At 35.8% G+C, this 19,280-nt stretch overlaps 1 protein-coding gene across 4 annotated transcripts in view; it reads left to right on the top strand.

Moving 5' to 3' along the window:
• Positions 1 to 19,280, top strand: part of GRIA4 (glutamate ionotropic receptor AMPA type subunit 4) — a 393,417-nt gene that overhangs the window by 78,131 nt on the left and 296,006 nt on the right. The window lies entirely within an intron of this gene.

Raw genomic sequence — 19,280 nt, 5'->3', positions numbered from 1 at the left:
TAGTCTACAAGAATTAATTCTCTTGTTGTTCTATTATAGGCAAGACACTGTTTAAATCTTATGAAACATATATTCTAAAAAGGTCTGGATTGGATCCCCAAGAATCTTAGAATGTAGTAAAAAAGGGTAGCAAATGTAAGTTTATTATTATTATTATTATTATTATTATTATTATTATTATTAAATTTCTTGGACTCTTAGGGATCACTGTTCCAATGCACTACATGCAGAAGACATGAAGTGTTGTATTACTTCAGAGACTTATAAAGTGCTAGGGGAACTCCTTCTTGGGAGGAGATTAGAAAGACTTTGTGAAGAAGGTGAAAGTTTATTTGGGTCATCAAATATATGTAGACCTTGGATGTGTCAGGATGACTTCGCAATTAATTAGATACAGGAGAGTGAGCAATTGAAGGAGAGGGATCGATGATAACTAAGTTCTCAAACCTGAGCAAATATAGTGTCTATGGAAATAATGTCAGAGGACAATGATGACTTTAGTCCTGGCCCCATACTGAAGACAGGACCTGCTGATGCAAGTGCTGGGCTGAACATATGGAGAAAGCTCAGGTAGACAGAAGACACTTGATATACTAAGATATTCTCAAAACCCCAGACACTTAAATATCACGGTACTACAAAATTTTCCCCTTAAATGCAAGAGAATATAACTGCCTCTTAGTATTTCTAGCTATGCCTGTAAACTCTCCTTTATCAACTTTTTTAGTCTTCTTCAACTTTCTCCTCATTTGAAACGCCAGCACCAATAAATGGGTGTGTTTGTAAAGAAATGAAGTTTGTAATAACCACCCAAGAATGACTTTATATCCATCTCTTAAGCAGAAAACAAGAAATTTGGCCATAGGAAGAAACTTGGAAGTCACCTTGGTTTACTTCCACCCCAAATGTCTCTTTTTCTGTTTCTTTCTCGTATATCTGGTAACTGGGGCATTTCGCAATCTTTAGAGTCTCTGGAAGTGAGGAATGAGAAAAATAGGATGACAAAGTGGTATAGGAAACAAATCCATATTTTGAACAATATACATTAAGTCACTGATATGTATCAGGTTTACACTGAGCGCTAGGGAAAAAATCAATAATGAAATAGAGTCATCGTTCTCATGGTGCTTACATTTTATCTATCATTCTTTCAACACAGAATTACCACACATACACCTGCTATGGGAAAAAAAGTTTTGTTAGCCAACAGATAAATAGTAAACACATAATATACAGATAATTTACCATTAGCAAAGATGGTAAGACTAAGAAGGGAAAGTGCCAGATGCTGTTTATATAAGGGATCTAACCCAGTTTAGGGGATCATGGAAGGCATTTCCAACCAGAGGACATATAAGCTGAAACCTGAAGAATAATATATCCTCTAGAATAGTGGGGGAAAATACTCAAAGCAGGTGAGCAACAAGTGCCAAAATTTGAAGTAGTGGGTTAGGTCAGTATGATGGTTAGAGGATATATGTTTAGACTTTCCCTTATAAATAGCACTAAACAAAATATAAAATCATTTGCTTTTTAAGTCTATAAATGTATTCTATGATGAAGATGTTAAGAGGTGCAGTAATTTTTCATGGCATTGGTTATTGCTGGGAGGGTGGGTAGAGCAAGGAGAGGTATGTTTTGCTTAACTGGAGGAATTGTAATTGGGAAAAAGAAGGAACATTGAGTAGGGGACAATACTTTTGGTGTCATTAAATAAACTATGACAAGGCTCAACAGGCCCTTCTCAAAACTTTCTCTTACCTATTCTCTGATGCGAAAATTTAAGGTTGTGTATCCTGCTGAGAAGCAGATGCCCCAAGAGATTGTGATGAGTTGTGTACACCCCTTCTGACTCTTTTTTATGACCCCGAACATATCTCAGTTCTATTACACTACCACGTTTGTCAACTGAACTGAATTTAAATGAATTAAATCCAGCAGTGTATGTCTCCTTTTGCAATAGAGCTTTAAAATTCTCGGGGTAATAATCATTTCCTTAAGGAGGTTAAAAGATTATTGGAAAAATTAAAACAAACAAAAAATTATTGGGAAGATATTACCTTCTAATTTACCCATGTAAATCTTAATAAATACCAAAAGAGGACCACCTTTAAGAGCAAAGTTTTTCAATAATATTGTCCAGAACATTTCTAAATAAAACAGATGATCTATTTACCCCTTTATTAAAACTTTGTTCTCTCTCCTTTCTCCAGTGTCAGCAACTTGTGATATAATCCCTTTAATGCAGTCAACCCAGAACTTTGTGGTTCAAAGTTTATCCTCTCTAGCAGCTAGCTTTTGCAGAGCAGGACCTCAGGAGGTTGTGACCTGTAAGTACTGGGAAGCATGATTATTTCTTCCTTTTCAGCTTGGTCCGTCTCTGCTGAAAAGCCGTCAAATTCCTGCGGGCAGTTTCTGAGCTAGGTATTTAATTAGTGCTTATCCGGAAACCTTAGAAAACCCCCTTATCTATTCTGGCCTTCTGCTAGCCCTGGCAGGACCTTAGATTCATTTAAGGTTGCATTTTCCCTCATGCCTATCATTACATCTGTTTTTCTTCAAAGTAATAGAGAAAGAGAAAGATGGAAGGAGAGAAGAAATGCAGTAATTCCATCCATCTGCATCCCATGACCGTTCTGCCCTATTGGGTAGGGAATATTCCTTGATCTTCACGACTGTCCCCACTGCTCTTGCCTTTAGCAAATTGACCCTTAACTTCCTCTTATATTTAATAGAGTTTTACATTTTTTCTTTCCTAGCTCATGTTCATTTGCTGAGTCACTCTCTTTTTTACAAGAACTAATGGTTTTAGACCAATTAATATTTAAGGACTTTGCAATACATATATCGTTAAATTTTCTCTGGGTTGGTTTAAAGTTTTAAATAATCAGTCATCGTATTCCAGTGGAAATTAACCATCTCTAGTAGGGTTAGGCAAGGAGAGAAAGTCTGACTGTGGTTGTTGTCATAGAAAGAATATTCCTGAAACCAGAGTCCAAAATGAAGGGATTGAGGTTGAATCCCTTCATATTTCTCTCATGACATCTGTAATCAAGTTGAAATATCAGAGAAAAAGATATTGTGCACACTTTATATCGCAACTTTGAAAAGAGACTATTCAACCAATCTTCGTGAAAAGATAGTCATTTTCCTGTTAAAGTAGGAAATTGATCCAGGTGACCTTTTCCAGATTTTTTTTTAATCACATTTAGGATATCACTCATTTTTAATAAAGACAAATGTTAATAAAAAATTATAGCCACCTTAATAAATAAATATTTAATTTGCCAAATAGCCTTTTTTTCCTCTTTTTCTCTGGGAATGTATGTCTTTTAAACCCACTTTTCATTTTCTAATCTCTAAAATAAGAAGGTTGGACTTTTCATCGGGATGTCAGATGACCATTTTCTTATATGGGAATTAGTCAGCTCTGACTTTTTCTGATGTTGTGTGTGTTTACATGTGTTGGAATCACTGTTACCATTGTTTTACATAAAACGAACTAAACTGTATCAGTTTTCCTTAATAAAAAATTTTTGAACATCAGACTAGGAAGATAAACAGATGGACATTCTCCTGGCTGGAGTAAGCTGTCGCCACATTTAGTACTGCACTCAACAGCTGTGGGCAGGAAAAGAGTAAGAGATCGAGAAGGGAGGTTGTAGAACTCTGAGAGTAATGAACAAACTGGGTGCTTCCTGGATAGTTTGTGTTGATGAGGGAGAAAACAATGGAGGCACTAAGAAAAAGAGGAAAATCACCTACTTCCCAAGTTGTTTTTTCTTAACTGGTCGATTGGTTAGCTCATTAGTTAGTTAGCTAGTTCTTTACTTTTACACTACAACACTGGGCAGTGCAGGCAGGTTCTATTCTGTGGTCCTGATCCAGATAACAACTTACAACAGTCCAGTTAGATAGGCTGATGAGTGCCCACTGAGAGCGTAAGGCGGCACACTCAAAAGATTAAAAAAAAAGAATTAAGTTTTCAGACAGTAGCATTTAAATGTAGAAAATAAAGGTGGAGATGTAAAAACAATATCAAATAAGTTTCTCAGAAAGATAGTCTATTTTTATACACTTTAGCCAGAAAAAGGAATTAAATGTTCTTAAGAAAAGAAAATATTAAAAATGAATTATTTAAAGGTGATTGTTACTAAGGTTTGCTTGACTTAATTAAAAATTAGTGTTAAACAATTGTGTCTCAATTTCCTCATCTGTAAAATGAGAATAATAATAGTACTTATTTCATAGGTGAGTTGCTGTTTTTATTAAAGCAAAATGCCAGCACATAGGGGTAAATATTAAATTGATAAATATTGCTGCACTTTAAAACCACAGATTAAAAAGAATATCTGAAACCAATCAAAGCAAACCAAGTTACAATTAACTCTATGGGCCTGACCTATTTGAAAGATACATGATCCCAGGATGTAATAGAATTTAGGGATATATAAATTTGATGGTGTTGATGATGATGATGATGATAAACATAATAGCTACCATTTGAGTACCTCCTCTGCATAGAACTACAGGTGGCAGTGATTGAGTGATTTCTGCATTTAATACATCATAGTAAGAATTATTATTGGAATCACTTAGACTACGGTGGATACTGTCTGCCCTCAAGGCCTCCAGTGTTTAGAGAGATAAAATATAAACTGGGCCAAGTTAAATGTCATTGAACATTTACTATTGCTCCAAATTTCTGTAGCATCAACCCTGTGACTGGAGGAAAGTCGTACTGTTTCTAAAAGGGAATAGCATAGAAGATCAACCTGGAGAAAGTCCATCTTAACACGGTCTCTTTGATACATAAATCTAAAGGATAGACTATCAAGCACCTTTAGTTGCTTAGCTCAAAATAGCCATTTGTCTACCTATGATCTTACATCATATTTAGTAACTCATTTCTGTTTTAATTTTAGCTCTCAGAAACATGGCATTCTGAACCTGAGACTTTGCATAAATCAGTGCATTAATTGCAATCATCCAAAAATACAGCAATCTCATCTGTAGCATATAAGTTGGGTAACTTTTCAAATGAAGTACTGCAAGTAATTTAATACAAATTACTAAACTAATTTATGATATTCTTTATTACAGTTAAGTGATGCAGTTTTTTTAGCATTACTGAAATATAAATGGACATGAAGTATGCAAAAGAAAATGATGGCATTCTTGGCTTTATGGAAAAAATACATTAGACTCTGGATTCATAATCTTTTGCTATGAATCATTATTAGACTTGATGAATATATACCTTAGACTTCACTGAAAAGCTTCAGTTCTTTCTTACCACTTTATGTTGTCTTTGCTTTTACAGTTTCCAAAGATCAATGATTAAAAACCATAACCAAGTAAAACAAAGGACCAAGGTCAAATCAAGTCATCACAAAAAAACAACCACAGAAGCTAGAGTAAAAACAAAACTGCTAATAAACATTCCTATTTACTTTCTTGTAAATTCAACTTGTGTATATGTTATGAAAAAAATTTTTATCTCTGATTCCGTTCTTGTCGCTATATAATATGTAGTTTATCAGCAAACTGGAAGATAATATCTGGCCATGATAAAAGAAAAACATTGTTTGACAGTCAGAATTTGTGAAAAAAACAATTAAAAAAATTTCAATCTGTGGTCTTGATTTCTGAACCACAGTAAATTTCAAAATTTATCGAACAGTCTATACTTTTTAAACTCTAGAACTTAAAGGAGGAGGAATGTAAATATTCCTGGAGAAATGCTCTCCCTGATGGCCAAAGTAAAATCAGGTGTTCCTTCCATTGTAGTCACAGAGTGCAGGTGTTCTTTTCAGCATACTGTCACACCCGTGGGTTTGCAACTACTGAGTCACCTGTTTGTTCACTGTAAATCTTAACACAGTGCATAGGATTATGGATTTATGTCCTTCTTTCCCTGCCCCTCTTACCCTTCCAGAAGCATGTTCTTACAGCCTACCTAGTCAGACCTCTAATCTGTTGTTTTAAATTGCCACACAGTACCCTATGTTGGGTGTTCACTGCCTTTACCAATCCACTTTCCCAGTAAAGACTCCAGCTTGTCCCCAAAAAAGACCCCCAGATTGTCCCCAATTCTAGCCTAGTCTCATATCTGACGTAATGTCCTACATATAGTCTCTAAAAATTTTTAACTGTCTCTGGAAAGTAAGTTTACTCAAATAAGTGTTTATTGAGGACCTGCTATGCACCAGGCATTCTTAGATGCTGAGGGCACAGCACTGGACAAGGGACAGACAGAAATCCCTGCTTCTCAAAGTTTATATTTTAGTAGATGGCTCAAAGGAGTAAACGTTCCAGCAGACTCTCATTTATTTTGTCCTTGGTGTTTGATTCTGAGCTCACATTAGAACGCTTTTTAAAAATTATAAAGCATTTTTAAGTTTCAGTATCCATTTACCCTGGAAACAGCTTTTATCTTTATTTTCCTTCTATTGAATATTAACTGAGGAATTTTATTAGTCATGGTCTCATTTGAATATTGTAGTCTTAGAAATAAGTTACTTTTGTGTATATATAATTGTGTAACCTTGGGTAAATTATTTAATTTGGCTAATTTCTTAACTGAATTAAATAGGTTTTTTTAATTTAAATTTTAATTGAAAGTAAATAAAATGAAAACTTCAGTTCTTAGTCACACTAGCCACATTTCATATTCAAAATAGCTAATGCCTACCATATTGGGCAGATCCATTTTAGACAATATAAGAGTTTATTAATTTTAGTAATAACAGTAGAAATAATAGCAATAGTAGCATTGGCTTGTTACATAAGATGTGGCACAAAAATTTAAACACGTGGAATCTTAGCACTAAAATTAACAAAGTAACTTGCTCAAGGATGTAAAACTCTCACATAGCAGAACAGAACTCAAGATCTTTCCTTATCAAATCTTTTCTCCAAAAACCATACTCTGCAGCCTCTAGTTAATTTTTTACAGGCCAAATCACCGTCTATTTGTTTGGTTAATTCAAAAGGAAAAACTTAAAGAAAAAAAAAAGAAACTGTACCACTTGCCCTTTCAGAGGACTGTCTTTTGGTGTCTCACGTTTTTTGGTTTTGTTTTTCATTTTTGATAAGCCATACTATATAGCTCTTGTCTCTGCCATTTCTTCCCACGTGATCCTGCTCTGCCATGACAGTGTCTGCCAGTCACAGCTCTGTGGGTCCTCAGTCCTATGGTGCCATGCCCATAGGGCCACTGCACATAGGCATTGCCTTCTTTTTTTTTTTTTTTTGTATGCTGTATGTTGGGGTCACATTTCATTCTTTTTCCATGTGAGTATCCATTTGTTGAATTTTTGTTTGTTTGTTTTGCTTGCTTGTTTGTTTTTGGGGAAGTGCATGGACCAGGAATCGAACCCGGGTCTCCCACATGGCTGGTAAGAATTCTACCACTGAACTACCCTCACGCCCCACTAGAGATTGCCTAGCAAATGCCCTTTTTATGTTTTATATACAGGGTGGGGTGGGACAGGGGGTACAGGGATGGAGGTTGAGGTCTTCCTGTCTTCCGGCTTCTCCCATTTTTCTTATCATGATTTGAAAAGCCTGGCCTTTCCAATGCAATGCCAAGCAGTCAGTGTTTTTTTTCTAACCTGCAGAACATCAATCTGTGATCCTGCTTAGACCACAGCCTTCAAGTCGTTCATTCTTTATAGTCATATTTGTTTGTTTTTATTTGCTCAATGACTGTGTCTTTGACGGGAAACGAGAGTTTAGATTTTATCTTTTTGTAACATTTCTTGACTGGAGTCATTCCTTAATCCTGAAGATTAGGAAAGCCAACTTCCCCAGGTTCGAAGTGTTCAAACTAATTTCCCTCAGCGATTAACTTATAAACATTTTAAACATGTGTAACGTTTGCATTCTTGTCTATTTTGGATCCAATATGAAGTCTTGTTTCCAAGTATTAAATAGATCTTCACTGCCCTCTGGATAAGGGGCAAACTATTTCTTTTAAAGGACTAAAGGGCCTCAGTCATTTTAGCAATTCAGTTCTCCTGAAGAAATCTGCAGGTCCTTGAAGGTGTCAACCTCCCTGACATTTCTGGGCCTTTGTTTTAGATGTATAACTGAGAATTAGGATTGTTACATAGATCTTCCTTTTTACTTTCCTGTATATTAAAATAGATAGAGGGAAATCCCTAAACTATAATTCAGCTGCCTTGATATCTGAAATTATTGTAAAAAGTTCTTATCTTGTCCCTTTGTGATTATAAGAGTTGTTACTCCCTTTGCCCATCATTTTCTTTAAGTAACTTATAGGGCAAAGACCCTGATGCTGATAAAGAATTTGAATTTACCATTACCTAGTTCTGCCCTTTACATCTGTAAATTGTATTGGCTAGACTCTACTATTGAAAAGATAACTCTGCCTCCCTTCCTTTCTGCTTGCACTTTTGAAATCATGTCTGTCTCCCTTCCTTCCGCATCCCATACCCCTGGGGCCTGGTTTACTACTCTGTTCCTTCTGAATCAATCAGTTACTCCTGCTCCCTTTGAAGCGTCACCTAAGCCCCTAGGACCTTGTTCTAGTTTGCTAGCTGCCAGAATGCAACAAGCCAGAAATGGAATGACTTTTTAAAAGGGGAATTTAATAAGTTGCTAGTTTACAGTTCTAAGACCGAGAAAATGTCCCAATTAAAACAAGTCTATAGAAATGTCCAATCAAAGGCATCCAGAGAAAGATATCTTGGTTCAAAAAGGCTGATGAAGTTCAGGGTTTCTCCTTCAAGTGGAAGGGCACGTGGTGAACACTGTCAGCGTTCCTCTCTCATCTGGAAGGGCACATGGCAAACACAGCATCATCTGCTAGCTTCTCCTGGCTTCCTACTTCATGAAGCTACCTGGGAGGCATTTTCCTTCTTCATTTCAAAAGGTCATTGACTGGTGGACTCTGCTTCTCGTGGCTATGTCATTCTGCTCTGCTCTCTCTGAATCTCTTTCATCCTCCAAAGTGTTTCCTCTCTTACAGGACTTCAGAAACTAATCAAGACCCATCCAAATGGGTAGAGACACACCTCCAGCTAATCTAGCCTAGCAAGCACTCTTGATTAAATCACATCTCTAGGGAAATGATCTGATTACAGCTTCAAACATACAATACTGAACAGGGATTAGAAGAAATGGCTGCCTTTACAAAATGGGATTAGGATTAAAACATGGCTTTTCTAGAATACATACATCCTTTCAAACCAACACAGACATAGGCACTTGACTTTGGCTCACACATTTCCCTGGCAATGACCTTAAGAGTTGACACTTTTTGCTCTGTATTATCATTGCCTATCACCACAATAAACCTGAAAATAAAATAAAAGTCTGTTATATAACATCATTAAGTCATACTGTGGGCATCCTAAATGCATTCAGTATGTTTTGAACTGAATTTTGTCTATTAATAGCTTTTAAAATTCAATAACAAAGAAGACTCTATAGTTTTCTAGATAACGTCTCTTAGCAAGGTTTGTTTAATTGCAATGTTTGCATCTGATAAGGATTTTGAGTTCATTTTGTGCTGCACAAAATACACTAAACTATAAGAACAGCATTTTCCTGCTAATATATTTCTTATTCTAAAATAGCTATTCATATTTTCTAGTCATACTTGATGCTTTTATATTTTCTGAGAAAAAAATGAAAACAAACACTAAAAAAAAAAAAAAACAGAGCAAGTGATATTTTTTTGGTGATGATAGAGAAGGCAGTTAAAGGTATTCCTTAACCTGAGTTGGAACACAGGGTTACCAGACAAAGGCCAAGGATTCTTTAGCCTTACACACTCAATAAACAATCCCTGAGACACTGGAGTTTCAAAGAGAGAAAGAGTTTATAACCATGTGCGTAGGAGGAGTGCAGACTGCCTATTGGCCTAAAATCTGTCTCCTCGAACTGCAGTAATTCTGATGGTTGTATTAGAGAAAAAGATGGGCAAGTGTAGGATAATGAGCACGGTGACTCCGAAGGTTGTAATTAGAGGTGATCTAATTATTGAACATGAGCAGTTTGATTACGTGCTTAGAGAATATACATAAGAGAATGGTGGGATGAGGTACAGGTGACTTATATGTTAAAGTTTAAGCTGCTATGTGTGTCAGGCAGGCCCACTTGAGTTAGATCCAGTCTCAGTTATCAAGATAACTTTGGACCTGGGGTGGGTTCACTCTAGGCTGACCCAAGACCCTTCATTAATAAACATTAGGGGCTGTCTTTAGGAATTACAAGACTCTAAACTTGATAAACTGGCTACAAATTAAAGTTAGTCAAAAGGTTTTTATAGTAACTAGGGCAAAAGATAAGGGCTATGCAATCATTATCAGAGATCAAGGCAACTGGATTATAATTTAGAGATTTCAGGAATTTCCCTCTGCTACTCCAAGATGCTAGAAAGCAAAAAGAAATATCTGTAAATGATTCAGTAATCAAAATCATCCCTTAAATCCTGATTTCTTGGTTACAGCAGTGTCCCTTTGAAAGCTGATAAAAACTTTAGACAAGCTCCAGAAAAGTGCCCAAATGCACATATGGTCAAACTCTTTTGCCTACTATTTCAGGGTTTTCATGTTCCATGAAATCTAAAAATAGATTAGGAAACCCTAGGCGAATGCCAGTCTGAAAGGACATGGACTCAGCCTAGAGGTGGGACAGAGTTAGGAAGACAAGGGTATTAAAAATAGGCAGGAAGCATGTGCTTTGGAAGAGAAGAATGCACAATGCTTTAACCACCTTCTGTGAAATACTGCCTTATACCCATATTCCCTAGAAGGATGGTTTGAATTGTTTGGAATCAAAACTCTTAAGCTCATGTATTCATTCATCCATTTAATTAGGAAATATTTGTTTGGATCCTGTGTATGCCAAGCACTGTGCTGGGAAGTGGGGGAGTGAAGGGAGACAGCAATTCAAGACCAGTTGTTGCTATTTTAAAACTAGATAATCCCTCTGTATTCTCACATATGCTAGACTGTCATGCTAGAAATAAGAAAAATAATCCATTTGTTTAGAGGTTTCTGCTTATTATGGCACTGATTTTATACTCAGTAACCATTTTGCATGTATCATTATTATTGACATTATGTACAAATAAATGAAGTTCTTAATGCCTCAAGAACCACAAATTATAATTAAATCACATGAATATTAAATGACTATGCTCGGAAATTATTACTGCCACACATAATTCATTAGGTAATAGTGGTAGATTATGGTTTTAAACATCCTAATAGTACCCAAAATAGGACTAATACATTTGTTGAAATTTGATTAAAATGTAACATCTTTTGAGTCCTCTGAAATGATGTCTCTACACAAAGAAGTCTCAAATTAAGACAGCAGTCTTACGACTTCAGTCAGGATCAGGTGAGTTAAAGGTAATTTCATTCTCGGTGCCATTCATTGAGACTCAGACTTGGATCTGTTTCCCTAGCAACATGGAACCACTTCGCAATGAGACACAAGGGGAGACTTTGATCAAATCAGTGTAGAAGTAATTGTTGCCTTAAGTACATTGCAATAAAACCAAGGGGAGCTTTTTGTGTGTAATCTGTTAGAAACCCGAGAGAATGTGCATAAACAGTCACCTTAGTATGGAAGACAGGGCACAGTGTGCATAGTCTACTGCTAACTGTCATACTTGGTGATGGCACTGGACACCAATTATGATCCAGTGCAGGTGTGCCTGAAGGACCTATTTATGAACAACAGGCCTTTTCACTCTGCACATGCCATGATGATTCTTTGGTTTTGCAGCTGCAACTGCTATTTGCAGAATGTGCTGCTGTTTAAGGGTAGCCATTTAGATGTGAAGTCCGTTCCAAATCTTTGCAAAAAAGAGCCACCCAATTCCTGAATTTGTTACATCAGTCCAGTCTGTCCGTGCTGAGTTATCCTGACTTCTTACCACGTCAGATTGTTTCAGAGTATGCATAGAACTTTCCCAAAGTACTCCTGTCCCCTGTACTCTTTACTAATGCTACTACTGTCAATAGTTAAGTTTCCAAGAATCATTTAAATGCTGGGCATTTGCTTTCTCTTCATTCACTTGAAAAATATTCATTAGGGTCCTACTATGTCCCTGTCCATATGCTACATGCTGAGGATAAATCAGGAAAAAGACAAAAACCTTTCTTAGGTCCTTTTACTGTACTCGCCAAGATTGCTATTTGACTTTAAAGATAACCTGTGAAGAAGTTTGAGACAGTTACTCAGAAAACTGTTTGTGCTCCCAAGGACAGAATTATATTATGTGGCCATATTAAACTTTGAACATGACAATGACTTCCTATACTGTCAATGTCTTGTATCATTTGGAGATGAGCACAATGTTAATCTCATTTGTTGCTCCAGTTCTTATTCAGTATTTTGTTTCTCAGTCCATTCTGCCAGAAATCCCATAACTTTTTCTTGACATCTTCCACCTTCTACCTTTTTATCTTCTGGATAGATGGTAGTTCCTTGTGCACAAGGGCTATGTCTACTTATCTATGTTTTCCCTGGTACACCATGCACAGGTAGAAGTGTTGTCCATTTTATTCACTTTATTAATTCCTGTGCTTGGAACAGCACCTAAAACCTAGTGGGAGACTCAATAAATATTTGTTGAATGAATGAATGAGTGAGTATCTGCTGTAAATGCATGCATATCATGTATTGTCTAACAAAGAATAGAGATATGGTGTTTTATTAAATGACACTGGTAAAATGTGGCAAGAATGTGTAGATGCTCCCCTAAGTGTTCCTCTGGGATGGTGATACAGATCACGTGTAGCAGGGACATTGTTTTCAACCACTGGCATGTCGTAATGCATTAATGTATGACTGCAGAGAGAAAGGAATGAGTTAACTCTTTTCTAGTCTAGTACTTGAATCTTAAATAGGTGAATATATTTCCAGAATATGTCACCTTCCTTTTCTTTATTTAGTGGTACAGTTGTTTGGGCAAGTGCAGGCTAATGCCAGGCACATCTTCCTAAACTAAACTAGATCATTCCTATTAGTAGTTCCAATTCCATGTGGTAGAATGACTTTCCTCCACGCTTAAGACTCACTGCCTTAAAGACGCATTTGAAGAGTGTTCTAATCCCATGTGTCAATTACTTCAGCAAATGCTGGCAAACTTTCAGTCTGTCTAATCCCATGTTGAATTTTTCTTTTCCTTTTCCTTCGGGCATCAGATGATGTCTATATGTTGATGATAGTATGCATTTATCTAGATACCAAGCTTCTTGCTTGGGTATCATTACTAACACCTCTCTCTTCTTCACTCTCCAAATCCATTCATTCACTAAACTAAGTGAATTCTATCTTGAATCTTCCCTCTTCTTTTAGCTACCACTACATTTAAATTAATTCAAGTCACTCTCATCTCACGTAAACGAATGCATTACCTCCTCACTGGTTTTCCTACCTCTAATCTTACTCCTTTTCAATATATTCTTCTTAAAGAAAATAAGATGATATTGCAAAAACGCAAATTTTACTGGCCTATCTTTGCCTTCAGAATAAGGTCAAATTCTTCAGTGTGGCATGGAAGGCTGTTCATGGACAGGCACATGCCTCATTCTCTGGCCTCCTCTCTATTCCCCATCTCTTTGAGCTCCAGTCATCTGTAGTTATCTGGGGAATCCCCCAGGAAGTCAAACTCTTTCTTGAGTCTGGACTTTTGTACATGCTATCCTATACTTAGTAAAACTTCTCTCCCATTTTGATGCGGTTTAATTCCCTCTTCTGGTTTCAGTTTGAAAACAATCAATCCTGAAAATCTTTCTTAATCCTCATGACTGAATTAGGCATCTTTCATTTGTGTCCATTTGTCACCTGGTGGTTACCCTCAACATTTGATTTATCACACAGTATTAAAATTTGCTTACTTTTTTCCTTACCTTCTAGACCACAAGGGTATCTTTTGTTGCCTACCACAATGCTTGGCACATAGTAAATGTTCAGCTATTGTTTGTTGAGTAAGTCCTTGACTGCTATAAAAGTGTATGTACATGAATGGAGATGGTATAGACTATATCTCTATGTTACATGCATTTAAAAGTCAGCTTTCGAAGTTTTCATGTCCTTCAAGACAGAGAGCTTTGAAATATTTTATAGTTAGATTTTTCTGTTCTTCAAAGAGAGTATATCCATACAGTTGGTCAAGAATTCAATTCCATTGTAGGGTTGTGTGTGTGTGTGAGTATGTGTGTGTTCATATGAATATGAACAAGGTTTATTTAAGATTTTGGCTGTTACTTTAAGCAGGTGTGAGGCAAACATCATTTTAACCTCCCTAAATGCAATTAAATAGTGTGGGGAAATCATTGATTAAGATTGCACCTTCACTTAGCCTCTCCCACATGAAAAGTGCTAATTGGTGGATGTGTGACAGGAAAGTTATAACCCCAGAAAATGAAGAATAAATTAAGAAGTATAACTTAAATTCATACTTGAGGGCGGGCCGCGGTGGCTCAGCGGGCAAGAGTGCTTGCCTGCCATGCCGGAGGACCCCGGTTCGATTCCCGGCCCCAGCCCATGTAAAAACAAACAAACAAACAAAATATAATAAAAAATAAGAAAATGTTTAAGATGTTTCCCTTTCTTCCTTCCTTTCATCCTTCCTTCCTTCTCTGTCTTTCCTTCCCTTCCTCCCTCTCTCTTAAAAAAGAAAAAAAAAAAAAAAAAAAAAAATTCATACTTGATATGAAGAAATTTTTAAATGACTTCTGTGATTTAAAATTATTTTTTATCGATATTTTTAACTGAAGAGTAAAAATTTTCTCATGGTAATATTCTAACTTTGTCTCTAGCTGCTTGCATTCATATCCCAATAATTTTTCTAGTTGATGAAGAAAAGTTATCTCTATCTACACTTTCAATGATAAACCATAATAAGTTCCAGTTAATAAAAGATAAAACAACTAAAAATATGCTTAAAATAGAATTGAATTTTCAAGGCATAAGGATGATACAAGAACAATACAATAAAATGCAAAGGAAAGTTAATAAATATAATTGACTGAAAATTTTAAACATAATATAGAAAGAATTAATAATAATAACAATAATAAAGATAACAAGAAAACCAAAGAATGGGAAATATATACCACTAATAGTACCTAGGTGGGGAAGGAAATGGAAAGAAATTCACATGGTAAGTATAAACAATAAGCATTTAATAATTGCAAATAATAACATTAAATCAAACTTGTAGTTGACATGTGCTTGGCATTGTTCAAAGCACTTTTCATACATTACCTCATTAATCCTATAAGATATATGATATTATCCCCATTTAGGAGAGAGGAAAATGAGTAACAGAGGAAAAATGACTTGCTCAATGCTTCCAATCTGGAAAATAACACAGTCTAGATTTAACCCAATGTAAACATGCATTTAAAATAAGGAAAAGCAAAGTATACTAAGGTGAGATGAAAGAGAACAAGAAAACTTATGAATAAATAACTACTAAAAATGTTTTATTTTCATTCTCTTGGAGAACAGTTTGACAAAAAAGAATTTTATCTACACTGTGATTCATAATGCCATTTTTTATAATTTATCCCAAATAAATTTTTAAAAAATTTGAAAGTTTGATACAAAGACATTATAACATTATGTGTGGATGAGATGAGCATAGTAAGGGATGAAGGGAAAGGAGTTGCAGGAAATCCCCAAAAATAGTGCACACCTTAACCAATTGAATAGTTATTAAATAGATTGAACATGTTGGTGCAATGAAATTTATGTTGGCATAAAAATGATGGATTTCAAAAATATGAAAAATATTTGATGTCACATTAAGAGAATGAATTAAAAATGATTTTTATTATACTCTTATTGCAATAATGTTAAAGTTATGTATACCAACAAATACATTTTGGAAATAACAGGAAGAAATTCCATAATGGAAGCAAAATTATAGGTTATTTTGTAAGTTTCCTTTTTAACATTTTAAATTTTATTTAAAAATAAATGCTCTTGTTGCCACACTTATAAACAGAAAAGAAAGCTAAATCTATGGTTTCATTTTAATTTACCAAACTATAAAATTGATTATTTTGTGTCCTTTCGGAGTTAGATTCCAAAGTCTGTTTGTGGTGGAGAATGGGAAAATCTTTTGAATTTTTAAAAGATTAATCTACTTAATCTAACCTTGTAGCAAGAGCACATTAAAATGCTGGAATGTTTTTCTACGTCCAAAAATATGTGTTCAAGTTTATAATTGATTTTGAAAAAATATATGTAAATAATTAAGGAGATTTAAAGATTCATTGACATTTTAGCATATAAAAATATCTTTTTGATTCATTTAAAAATATTACAGATGTCTGAGTTTATTATTTCTCAAGTTCTATAAATATAATTGATGCTTATTCATTAGAGCTTAAAATATACCTATGTAGAGGGGTACAAGGGTAGTTCAGTAGTAGAATTCTCACCTCCATGTAGGAGACCTGGGTTCGATTCCCAGTCTATGCACTTCCCAAAAAACAAACAAAAATTCAACAAATACTGTTACAATAATGGGATACTCAGATGAAAAGGTAGTGAAATGTGACCTCACCATATAGCATACAAAGTAAAAATTAAAAAGTATAATTTACTTATATTTATGTAAAGGGATGGGTTTGCTTTCTTCATTCAGCGAGGATCACAGTACTGTGGCAGCCACAAAACAAATGGCCTTCTCCTTTTGAAGCTTTTATTAAGCAGTATGCAAAATAATTCTTTAATTCCCATGTGGAAACTCCTAAGACGTGTAGGTTCTATGAGAGCTTGTAAAAGGGATACCCACCTTAGGGGATAGGAAAGCTTTGAGATAGTGACTTTGAGCTGAATTGTTCAAAGATGACCCAGAATAAACCAGGTGAGGGGGGAATGGTTAAGTACACAACATGCAACTGAAGGAATCCCCAAGCTTATGGAATAAGACATGCAGAAACCCACTGGAAAGAAGAGTAGACAATATGGCTAGAGTCCACCAGAAAGAGAATGGTGGGAGAAGTTGTTGGCTGGGTCAGGAAACGGAGACCTTCGCTAAGGCCTAAGTGAGGATACTGCAAAGTTTTAAAGCATTTTTAAACAAATTTGCATTTTTGAAAGATCACTCTGCTTCCAATGCAGAGAAAAGATTGGGGGAGGTGCTGAGGTTTTTAAGTTGCCTAAATGGGTATGAGTAAAGATGTGAATGGGTAAAGAAAACCTCATTTCCAATTGCAACAAGGAAGAATAGATATTTTGTAATAAAGGCAAAAGTAAAGAACAAGACTTCAACGAGGAAAACTTAAATTCCCCTGAAAGACACATTAGACTAGAACAAATGTAAAGCAAGACTTACTTTTATATAGATTATTCAATGTTATAAAAATATTATTCTAAGTTAATTTGTAAATTTAAAGCAATCTTAATGAAAACATTAACAGGCTTTTAGGTAGAGTTAGACAAGAAAAAAAAAAGTGTAAGAGAACATTAACCCTACCAGAAATAAAAGCATGTTATGAGTATCTGTAACTAAAGGAGAATTGTACTGGCACATGAAAAGACAAAGAAACCAGGTGAATAGAATGGAAAGCACAGAAATAAATCCAGACATGTATGGAAATTTATTATATGATGAAAGTAGCATCTTAAATCATTGGGGTAAAGATGAACTTTTTAGTTAATCGTTCTGGGACAACTGGGAAGACATGTGGAAAAAAATAAAATTTGACCCATGCCTTGCATCAAACACAGAGATAAACTATGAATGGTCAGGAATCTAAATGTAAAAAAAAAAAAATGAATACGTTCAAGAACTTGATCAAAGCAGGGGTGAAATCCTCTAACTTCAGTATTTCTTACTGTTAGAAAAAAAGGCTGAGTGTGAAAGAGTATCCATGATATGCTATCCATCATGTAAGAAAAGAAGGGAAAATGAAAAACACAAGTTTGTCTGCTCATCTCTTTAAAAGAAATTCCAGAAGGATAAACAAAAAACTAATGAGATTGGCACCAATTTAGAGTGCATAAGAATGGAGATGAAAGAATGTGAAATTAGAAACAGGATAGTTGGGACAAGGAAGAGTAATACTTCTCTAAGTATAATTTTTTTGCATAGCACTATCTCTTAGAACGTATCTCCTCTCCCCCAAATAAATAAATAAAACCAACCCGGAAGTGAGTAGAACCTAAAATGGAACATAAATTTGCTTAAATGTATTACAGATAAATGACATAATTATTTTCTCTGTCCACTAAACAGGACAGAGAAGAAAAGAAGTAATTTAAATAATTTTAGAAAGCAGTATTTCTTTATTAGTTCTATTTAAACTTTTCTAAAATCTGCAAGCACTCTAACTCTACCAATCAGAAAGCAGTATTTTGATTGCATAGCAAACACAAATCTACACTATGTATGTGATGGTTAGATTCATGTGTTGCCTTGGTTAAGTGATCATGTCCAGAAGGCACAAGTAAGTTTTGGGCCATGAGGAAGTGGCCCAAGTGCCCATGGCTCACACTCCTACAACATAACCTCTTTCCCAGCCCAGAGCTGTCGCTTCCTGGAGAGTCCCTTACAGTCTGAAGCAAAACTCTGGCCTGGTTTACAAATGGTTATGCATGATATGTAGGTACCATCCAAAAGTGAATAGCTGCATCACTACAGCCCTTTTCCAGGATGTCCTTGAAGGACAGTGTTGAGGTGAAATCCTCCTAGTGGGCAGAACTTTGAGCAGTGTACCTGGTGGCTCATTTTGCTTAGAAGAAGAACTGGCAGGAGTTATGTTTGTATACTGACTCCTGGGCTGTTGCTAATAGTTTGGTTGGATGGTTAGGGACATGGAAGAAGCATGATTGGGAAATTGGCGACAGAGAAGTCAGGGAAAGAGGTATGTGGATAGACCTTTCTGAGTGCATAGAGATATTTTTGTCCCATGTGAATGTGCACCAGAGGGTGATTTCAGCAGAGGAAGGTTTTAATAATCAAGTGGATAAGGTGGCCCATTCTGTGGAAACCAGTTAGCCTCTTTCCTCAGCCACTCCTGTCATTGCCCAGTGGGCTCAGGAACAAAGTGGTCATGGTGGTAGGGATGGAGGTTATGCATGTGCTCAGCAACATGGACTTTTGCTCACCAAGACTGACCTGGCTACAGCCACTCCTAAGTGCCCAATCTCCCAGCAGCAGAGACCCATACTCAACCCTTGATAAGGCACCATTCCCCGAGGTGATCGGCTTGCTACATGGTGGCAAGTTGATTACACTGGACCACTTCCATCATGGAAGGGGCAGCGAT

The sequence above is a fragment of the Tamandua tetradactyla genome, chromosome 8 (genome assembly GCF_023851605.1).
Source record: "Tamandua tetradactyla isolate mTamTet1 chromosome 8, mTamTet1.pri, whole genome shotgun sequence".
NCBI classification, from domain to species: domain Eukaryota; kingdom Metazoa; phylum Chordata; class Mammalia; order Pilosa; family Myrmecophagidae; genus Tamandua; species Tamandua tetradactyla.
This window is presented reverse-complemented; position numbering and strand designations above follow the sequence as displayed.